Consider the following 11,340-nt stretch of genomic DNA (forward strand, 5'->3'; position numbering starts at 1 on the left):
GTCCCTTTTGGACCACTATGCCCTAAGGCTAGAAAACAACAAAAGGAGAATTAAGAAAACAAGGGCAACAATTGGAAGATGAATAACTCTCTAGTGCAAAATGAGTGGGTATTGACCCACATCAGAGATGAAATCAGGAAGTTTTTATAAATCAATGTGAATAAGAATAGGACAACCAAAACCTTTGGGGCACAGTAAAAGTAGTTATCAGAGGAAGTTTTATAACAACAAATACACTCATGAAAAAAGAGGAAAGACTTATGACTGATATGCTGGCATAAAACCTCCAGCAATTAGAGTCCTGTCAACAGGACACCCCAACTAATAGCAAAATAAAAGACATAATAAAAATTAGGGAAGAAATAAATGAGCACTAAAACAAGAGAATGAAAAAGATCAATGCATCAAAAAGCTGGTTCTTTGAAAGGGTTAACAGAATTGATAGACCATAGGCAAACATAACCAAAGAAAGAAAGGAACAAATACCAATAGTCAGCATGAGGGATGAAACAGGAGGAATTACAATGGACCCTAATAAAAGTAAAAGGCTAATTACACAGTACTTTGTAAGCCTGTACTGCAATGAATTCAACAACATTGAAAACATGGGCAAATACTTGGAAAAATAATCCCTCTCTAGACTCTCCCAGATGGATGTCAAACATCTCAACAGACCTACAGCAATAGAGGAAATCAACAAGGGTATTAAGGAAATACCAACTAAAAAATCCCCCAGGCCAGACGGCTTCACAGGAGAATGCTACACAAACTCTTCCAGAGAATAGAAAAAGATGGTAAACTCCGGAACTCTTTGTAGGAAGCTAGTATAACTCTGATACTTAAAGCAGGCAAGGATCCCACAAGAATTGGGAACCAGAGACCGATATCACTAATGAGCATCAATGCAAAAATCCTTAACAAAATACTGGCCATTAGAATATAAAAGTTTATAAAATGAAAAAAAAAAGTTTATAAAATGAATTATGACCAAGTGGGATTCATTCCAGGGATGCAGGGAGGATTCCACACCCAAAAGTCCATCAGCATTATTCAGGATATTGATTAGAGAAAGGATAAAAATCACATGATAACATTAAGAGACACAGAAAAAACATTAGACAACATTCAACACTCAGGATGTTTGAGACACTCAAGTACATAGGAAATGGAAGGAAAAGTCCTCAATATAATACAAGCTCTATATGAGAAGTCAACAGCCAACATGGTAGTCAATGGGATAAAGATGAAAACACTCCCACTGAAAAAGGGAAGCAGACAAGGATGCCCCGTGTCTCCAGTTCTATGTAACATCATACTGGATGTCCTAGCTAACAACAAAAAGCAAAGGAAATACATCAAATTTATTCATCTGGGGAAAAACGAGGTGAAAGTATCATTATTTGCCGACCATGCGATTTTATATATGGAAAACCCCAAAAGCTCCACAAGAGGAGTGCTGAATGTAATAGAGGGATGTGGCAGATTGACAGCATACAAGATCAACAAACAGACATCTACCAGACTGCTATATACATCAGATGAGTCCACAGAAGTGGAGATCCTTCTCTGTTAGTCTGGGTAGACTAGAGAATCAAATTCATAGATACTCATAAGGGTATAAGAAATAACTTTATACATAAGAGCAGTTGAATATTGAGAAAACATCTCAGACCAGTCCAGGTCAAGTCCATATGTCTGATATTAGCCCATATGCCTGATACCAATCTATAAAGTTCTCTTCAGACTCATGAAACACATTCAATGACTCTGAATGCAGAAAGATCACAGGCCAGTGGTGGGAAGTCTTGTGGATCCAGTGGCTTTTTTAAGCATCTCAGCACTGGCAGGGGTCTCCACGTGGTTTCTCTGACTCCAGAGGTCTGGCTCCATCTGCCTCTCTCCATGTGTCCTCTCCACAGGGATGTCTTACAGGGAGTGAGCAGTGAGAGAGTGTCTCCCGCCTCCAAAGAAGAATACAGGAGTTCCCAGAATTCTCTGGAGAAGACCATGGCCACACTGAGGTCTCATTGGCTATCACCTGATTGACAGTGTAGACTTCACCCTTTCACCCTGAATCCTCAAATTGACACCAGATTATGTAACTACCACACCTTCATAATAGTCAAGCACAAACTAAAATATCTAGTGATACACCTAACTAAAAAGACAAAAGATTTGTATTAGGAAAATTACAGAATATTATTACAATAAACCAAGAGTAACCTACACATATGGAAGTACATCTCATGCTCATGGATTGGAAAACTTAATATAGTAAAAATGTTAGTCCTTCCCAAGGCATTGTACACATTTAATAGCATTCCTATGTAAATACCCATGCCCTTCTTCAAAGAATTGGACAAACTGACTGCCTGATACCAACTACATATGGAGAGGGAAGAAGCCCAGAATTAGCAGAGAGCTTTTTAAGAAGAAGGAGAAAGTCAGAGGGCTTGCTTTATCAGACTTTAGCACCTACTATACAGTCACCATAGTCAAAACAGTGTTGTACTGGTACAATGACAGATATTCAGACCAATTGAAAAGAACTAAAAACCCAGAAATAAAATAATGAACATACAGACAACTGATCTTTGATAAGGGCCTGAAATTATCAAATGGGAAATGGATGCCCTCTTCAACAAGTGGTGCTGAAAAAATGGATATCTAACCGCAGAAAAATGAGGTAGGGCCCTTATTTCACTCCATGAACAAGAATAAACTCCAGGTGGATCACAGACCTAGAATTAAACCTTCAACTAGTAGGGCTATCAATATGAAGGAATTAGGACAAACCTAAGAAATTTGGCACAGGGGATACATAGGCTATTGGAAATAGGGAAGGAAACAAACACAGGGAAAACACAATTTTTAAAATGGGATGTACTGAAGATAAAATACCTATGTACATTGAAAGACTTCAAGAGAGTAATAAGATAGTCCACAATGGGAAAACATCTTTAGCTATGACACATCAGACAAAGGCCTTCTTACTAAAATCTACGATACTCTGCTAGCCTACAATAAGAAAAAAACACAGAAGTCATAGAGATGGGCAAAAACCTGAATGGAAGTTTCGCCAGGGTGGAAATCCAAATGGCCAAACAAACATGAGAAAATGTTCTTGATCATTAGCCATAAGGGTAATACAAATTAAAACAACCACGAGAAACCACTTAACATCCTCAAAAATAGCCTAATTAAAAAAAAAAAAAGTGTTGGAGGCGATGTGGTGAGATAGGAACTCTCATCCTTTGCTGGAGGTCCTATAGGTATATGCAGCCATTGAGGAAATCAATATAGCAATACATAAAACAATTGGAAATCAAGCTACTATATGATCTAGCAATCTCCCTACTGGGTATATACCCAGAAGAATTAAGAAATGCAGAGACCAAGACCATACATCTGTGCTCTATTGTTCATTGCAGTATATATAGTTCATAATTTCACAGAATTGGAAACAACCTAAATTTCCATCAACAGACAAATGGATTTAAAATCTCTCATATATACATATAATGGAGTACTACACATCTCTAAAAAGCAGTGAACGCATGAAGCACATTGCCACATGGGAAGAGTTGGAGGGATTTATGCTAAGTGAAGTAAGCCAAGCCAAAAAAGTACATGAATCCCCTGAGGTAAGCTTAAAAAGCACAAGTGACTTAGGTGAAAAGCCACCAAATGCATAAATTCCCAAGCTGAGATCTGAGCACTCTGGCATGGGTCAGACTCAACCAAGGGATGCACATGGCAGCCAACTAAAAGGGAGGGAGGAAGGGAGAAAGAGGTGGATAGTGGAGTAACAGGCACCAACCCACTCATGGGGAGGGTATCATTGATGTCTCCACAGGAAAGCAAGAAAGGCTCTAGACCTCAACCTCATGCTGAGTGAAATTATTCAATCACAAATGAACATATAAGTCCACTATTAGAAGTCAAAAAATGTCTCTATACCTAAACATTGTTTAAATGCTCTGATGGTTACCAGGAATGGGAAAGGAAAGGAGGGGAAGATCACTGGCTAGAGGAGAGACAAGTGTTACGTTGGGTGGAGGAGAAGGCAATATTTAAAAAGAGGGAAGTTAGAAAGAAATGATGTAGGCAGGAGAAGACACTGGAAGGCTTGCAAGAGACAAAGGCAACAGACAAAAACACTGTTACGTACACAATCCTTCAATGGAGGCGATCTATAATAGATGTTTGAAAACACAAGCATACTGAACAAGTGCAGGAGGGAAAGTAGCAGTACTCTCTTGGATATAGGTTTGACAGAGGATATGTGTACATATGCATTTAGTTTTGCTGCAAATATAGTCATGAAAGTGAAAACAGTAAAGAGCAAACAGTAGCCTAAGTTATGAAAAATTCTTAGAACAACTAATCATCCTGAAGGAATGTGTTGCTGGGTTTAGTAGATTAAGATCACAGTTACAGAGTCTACAAAGCTCAACTGGCATAACATAGTTCACAAAGAAAAGGTTCTACATGCTATGTATTATTCACACAGTGAAATGCCTTTGCATAGCCAATAAAACAAAAGTAAACCTCTTTTTTGGTATTCTTTGCTTTGAGCCAAGAACCAATTGAAAAAAAGGATATCCCAATGATTCCACTTCCTCTTGTAAATCCAGTCTGAATTTCTGGCAGCTCCCTGTCTATGGACTGCTCTAAAGAGGGTTGAATCATCTTAAGCAAAATTTTGATTGCAGATAATATTAATGATATTCTTTGATAATTTCCACATTCTGTTATGTCACCTTTCTTACAAATGGGTACAAATATAGATGCCTTCTAATTTGTTGGCTAGGTAGCTGTCTTTCAAATGTCGACAAAGATGAGTGATTACTTCAAGTGCTTCATCAGCTTGTTGACACTTTTAAATTGGTATTCCATCAATTCCTGGGCCCTTGTTTTTGGTTAATGACTTCAGAGCCTCCTGGACTTCATCCTTCAATATTGTTTGTTCTTGATCATATGCTATCTCTTAAAATTGTTGAATGTTGACTAGGTACAATGACTGGGTATTCCATTCATCTTCTCTTGATGCTTCTTGTATTCCTCATTTTTTTTTTTTGCCCATCTAATACTTCAACATTGAAACTCAAATAACCAAGCAGATTTGCAGTTATTGCTCAATGGAAAAAAGATGTGCTAGTCAGTCTTCATAAAGCTTAGTGTCTTTGGGATCTCTAAAGGACAGCTCAACCCTAGTCCATATGGTTGCTGAGTCAGACTCTATGGACTATCAATGGGTTCTGGGTGAATTTAGGATGATGGGCACTGCTCAATTTTTTTAATAATTAATTTGCTCAGCTACAGTTTAAGACAATGCACATGTGTTATGCTGGGTTCTTTACAAAAAGCAAAACCAGTGACACTTGTATATGTAGGTATATAGAAAAAGATGTATATCTAGAAATGGCTTACACAATTATAGAAGTGAGTTAGTCTAGTCCAGTTCAAGTGTGTGGATCAAATTTAAGCTAGGGGCTTTCCTGACTCATGGAACTGCAGTGTCTGAAGCACAAGAACCACGAAAACGAAGCAGGAGGTCGATAGACGGAGGGATGCAGAACTGAATGAATCTGAGGTTGACAAAGTAAATCTGAAGTCACCTGAATGAATTGAAGGTTAGAGTCCACTGATCACTCCTGAATTCAGCAGGTAGGAGTTAAATAAACCAGATACAGTATCCAGACCGAAAAGAAGTGAGCTAGCTTTCGCATGGTATCATACTAAAAGTAGACCACACCCTGAATGAAACCTCCCTCAATTGCTCAAGGCTGTGATCAGATTCTTCCCATAATTACTTGGCTACTTCCCATTGTGGAGCTGGGGTTTTTCCAGTATTATCTTCCATCTAGTTTCCACAATTGATGAAACTGTCACGTTAGAAAAACATGCAAGACAAATTATACCAGGCTTTCACAGTTCAGATTTATGTCAACTTGAATGGGCCAGGATTTTCCAAGAATATGAATGAACATACTGTGGTCAACTCCACAATGTGTTAATCATAATAAACTATAGTCTTGAGTAGAATGGGAATTTCAGAAAAATTCGTTGTGCTCACGTGGAGTTTGTACTAGGATGAAGAGGCAGTTGTGCAAACAGAACAAAGGAATGTTGCATGATTTAAAATCAGTAAAGGCATACAACAGGGTTGTATCCTTTTATCATACTTATCCTTTCTGTGTATTGAGTAAATAATCTGGATTACATGAAAAAGAACATGGCATCAAGATTGGAAGAAAGCTTATTAGCAGCCAACAGTATGAAAATGGCACAAAATTGACACAAAGGAGGACTTGAAGCCCTTGCTGATGAAGATCAAGGATTTCAAACTTCTGTGTGGGTTACTCAATGAAAACCAAAATCCTCACAGATGGACCAGTAGATAACATCATGATAAACAGAGACCAAATTGAAGTTGAGGATCCACAACCAGTGCTTATGGAAGCAGTTGTCAAAAGATCAAACAACATATTTCATTGGGTAAGTTTGCTGCACACGACTTCTTTAAAAATGTCGAAGAGCAAAAATGTTTCTTTAAAGACTAAGGTGCATCTGACCCAAGCCATGGTATTATATATTGCCTCATATGCATGTGAAAGTTGGATGCTGAAAAAGGAAGACAGAAGAAGAATCAATGCATTTCCATTATGATTGACAAAGAATATTGAAAGTAACAAGTACTGTCAAAAGAACACACAATTGTGTCTTGGGGAATACAGGGAGAATGCTCTTTAGAAACATAGGTGGCAAGAGTATATCTCAAGTTCTGTGAACATGTTATTAGGAGATACCAGTCCCTGGAAAAGGACATCATGCTTGATTAAAGTAGAAGGGCCGTGAGAAAAAGAAGACCCTGAAGAGTTGAACTGTCACAATGTTTGCAACAACGTGCGCAAGCATAAGAATTGTGAGGAGGGCACAGGACTAGGCGGTGTTTCCGTTTTTCATACCTACAGTCACTACTCATAACCAATTTGATAATCCCTAAAAACATGGACTTGATCAAATAATCCTCCTTCATCTTTTGAAATACCTATATTGTGCTCCATGTTTGTATTACCCTTTATCTATCACTATACTAATCATACCTTGTTAATACATGTATTTTAGCATTCATTGCATACATTTGATACCACAATAAAAATAAGGACTATTATTGAATCGACATTTTGAGATAATCAAGAATTAAAAAAAACACCAAGAATTTTATTTCAAATCACTGAACACTATAACATGCTAGTCCATATTGCAAATATAAAAATGAAATATTAGAATGTTTAGGAGATTTGACCCAATTTATACTAAGAATATCCACTAGATCAATGGTGTGCTTCAGTGAGCTTACACCAACTGATAAGAAATGATGATAAATTCTCAGGAATTTTGTGAGCAGGCTGGTAACTGCTGGTAGCTTAGAAATAGCCTTGATGATATAATTGGTACCACAGAAGGAAGTAAACACTATAAATCAGAGATCTTCTTATTAGGACATCACTGCTCATCGAATAATTTTTATCAAGTTGGAATACATATTTTTATGCATTTTATTAAAGAGCCATGCTTTTGATATATGTGTACAATGGCTTTCACTGTAGGACTTCCATTTGTCAGTAATTTATCATGTACTAATGTAGCCTTATAAGATTAGCAAAATTAAAATTATATTTTAGAGTATTTATAGTAAATCATGCTTATATTTGTTAGTCATGTGATCCATGATTGTCAAATGAGGGAAAGGGTGTCTTGTTTCCCAGCCCCAAAGTAGTCTTTATGTAGATAGGACATCACCAGAATTCTCTCTTGCTTCTTAGATAGTCTAGTAAAACGTAGTTTACTTTTTAAAAAAAAGATATTGTTGTTGTTCAAGTAACCTAGATCTGGATCTGGCTCATATTGACCTTGTGCCCAAAGGTTGCCTGATACTCCTCCATCCTGAGGACCCACTGTATGAACCCATTGTGCGAATCCATCTTATGGAACCTCTCCTTCTTTGTCACTGAACCTGTACCTTGCCAAGCATAAATCTTTTTTATACATTTTCTCGCAATCAGGATTAGAAACAGACAATCAGATAGCTATTGAAATAATTCCCTTAATAGATAAGAAGGTCCTCATTAATGCAGTGTCAAAGTGGCTTTTGAATGTTATTGTTACTACTTGAAGACACTCTGCATAACATAAACAAAGTGCCATATGGGAACTTAATTTTGAGGGCTCTGTAAAAAAGATGTTCCTATAAAATACTTATATGAGTTCACACCATGGTACCTGAGTGTCTTATTTTTTATTACTTCTCTCCTTGAGAGCACTGTACCATTTCTAATTATTTGATGAGGGTAATGAAGTGAATTCATCTTCAAATTTTTAGAGGCATGTGAATTTACGCCCAATTGAAAGCATTTTTGTCCTATGAATATCTACTCTTTTCATGCTAATTTTTCCTCCATCTGTCCAAATATTCAAAATGTGAAGAATATATTTGGTGGTATCCAAATGGGATTTTTTTTAATTTTTTTTTTTTTTTTGCAAAATGGATTACTGCAAGGAAAGACCATTCTATTACCAGATTTTAATCTGTTTTTGAGAGATTTCATAATAATAAAGTTTAAGATATAGAACATTTTCACTTTTAGTTTAGTACTTTAATAAATATCACTGACTATTAATATTTTTAAAACAACATTACGCTTTTTCAACCCTGGAACAAAAGATACTGTTAGGTGGTATTAAATCTATGACCATGGCACAGAAAAACAAACTCTCTCTCTCTCTCTGTCTATATATAAATTTGCATATAACTTAAATCCTGATGTTATCAAGTCAATCAAGGTAAAAATAGGTGACTTTAACTCTTTTCTGTTAATTTAGTGATTCCTATATATTGTTGCGGGCAAAAGATGAGACTTTCTACTCCTGCAAATAATTGCCATCTCAGAAACCCACAGAGAAAGTTCTTATGTAGAGGGTCGATGCAAGTCAGTATTGACTCGATGACAGTGAGTTTGTTCATTGGTTTTTACATATTCGTTTTATATATTAAAAGCAAAAACAAAACATTTGCCATGAAGTTGACTGTGTCTCACAGGATACACATTCTGTAAAGCAGAGGGGACATGTGAGTGACAGAGCAAGGAAATGTTGCCAGAGTAGGAAGTAACTGTCTGACCGCTGTAAGATAGGAACTAACAATGACAACAATACATAATTGATCAGCGTTCATGAGGGAGGGAGGGAGGGTGGGGAAGGGAGGGAGGGAAAAATGAGGAGCTGATACCAAGGGCTCAAGTAGAAGAAAATGTTTTGGAAATGTGGATGGCAACATACAATTGATGCATGGATTGTTATAAGATCTGTAAGGGCCCCAAATAAAATGCTGATTAAAAAATAGAAAAAAATTAAAATGTAAAAAAGCGAAGAAAGAAAGAAAAAGAAGCTAAAATCACAGAGCAGGTCCTCAGGTGAGGGCCTTTCCCAAACTGGGGCATGGTAGCAGGGGTCACAGTGACCTAAAGATACCTTTTGTAGTATTTACACACTAAATCACAGAGCTCCTAGAGCCATGACAGATCCTTTTAAGACCAAATAAGGACCGAAAGGGAAAGCACCCTATTTCTGAGACACCCTCTCCTAGCCCCAGAAAAATACCAATGATTCCTCTCCTTAGTTAACATATATATTAGAATGAAATAAAAAGTCTTGTTTGTAATGTAACACCTCTGGGTCTTCTCCATTCTGCCAACAATAAATTATTCCTGTTATTTTGGGAGGTACTTTCCCTTTAAATTAATTCTTGACGGAGTGAAATGTTGCATTTCTGTGATACTTTACCGTTTCGTTCAAGCCACTGACCTTTGGATTCTCCCGAGGGACTGGAACAGGAAGCCAGAGATGTCCAGAGAGGACAACAGAATTGCCCTCTTGTGTCTCTGCAACTTAAAACCTTCACATGAATAGCGGTCCTCATCTTTCTGCTGCTGAGCATCTGGTGGTTTCAAACCACTGACATTGTGGCTAGCAGTTCATTGTGTAACCCACTGGGCCACCAGATCTCCCTGTTTGTGATTTTACAAGGTAAATCAGTTAAGAGGATGCTTAAATTATCCTTGTAGCATATTTGGAAACTTCTAGAATGCTTTTAATAGTAACAGTAGAAAATAAGGTTATTTATTTCTAGCAGTAAAATCAAAATTAATCAGTAAAACTATATAACTCCCTGCCATTGAGTAGATTCTAGCACATAGCAACCCTGTATAGGGTTTTTGAGGCTGTAAATCTGTATGGAAGCAGAGAGCCTAATCTTACTCCTGCAAAAATACATAATACCTTAAAATGAACATAAATGGCACTGTGGCGGTTAGATTTTTTGTTACTTGGACCTGCGTGAACATGCAGGGGTGCAGTACAACCTGTTATCAATCAGTCACAGCCTGATGATCTTCCCTTGGAGGATTGGCCTTTTAGTGAGCAGGACACTGGGAAAGTCTCTTATCGGTCGCCAGCCACCTTCCTCCTTGCTGAGACTCTGGGTCTTCCTCCAGGAGCGGCCCCTTGTGGGACTCCGACCCTGGGAGCCAAGCTCCAGACTGTCTGCACCCTGCTATGTTCTCATCCACCTTGGATCACCTGACTCTGAACTCACTGCTTCCAACTTCACCTTTCATTGTCACCAGCCTGGAACTACATGAGTCTGAGGAGGGATCCTGCTAGCAATGGTCCCATGGACTTGAGTTGGACTGGTCTGGGATGTCTGTTTACTGCTTGATCTAAAGTTCTTTCTTAGACATCAATGAGTATCACTGGTTTTCTTTCTCTAGACAACCAAGCCTAACATGGTAACTACGAAATCTCTCTCTTAATTTATTAACTTCTGTTGTTATAAAGCCAGATGTATGTGCCTGTGTATATGTCAGTTAGCCAATGGTTAAGTGGAGGTTGGATTCAAAACTTTGTAAGCAGGGTGCTCACACTTTTCATCATGTGAGTTACTTATAAAATGATCAAGTCAAAATGATCTACCAACTACAAAAGTGCAAAACATACATTTATTATTTATTACATTTATTCATGAATGCATTGAGGATTCGTTATATGTACAATGTATGTTTATGTACCTTGCATAACTGCATGAGTGCAAATTGCACAACACAACACAATTAACTACCCTGTTTCCCCGAAAAAATAAAACTGTGTCGTATATTAATTTTTGCTCCCAAAGATGCGCTAGGTCTTAGTTTCAGGGGATGTCTTATTTTTCCATGAAGATGAATACGGTACACATTTATTGTTTATTGTTTTATTAAAAGAGACTTCGCACTTCCT

The sequence above is a fragment of the Echinops telfairi genome, unplaced genomic scaffold (assembly GCF_000313985.2).
Source record: "Echinops telfairi isolate 266 unplaced genomic scaffold, ASM31398v2 ScPeMD7_2;HRSCAF=8, whole genome shotgun sequence".
Taxonomy (NCBI): Eukaryota; Metazoa; Chordata; class Mammalia; order Afrosoricida; family Tenrecidae; genus Echinops; species Echinops telfairi.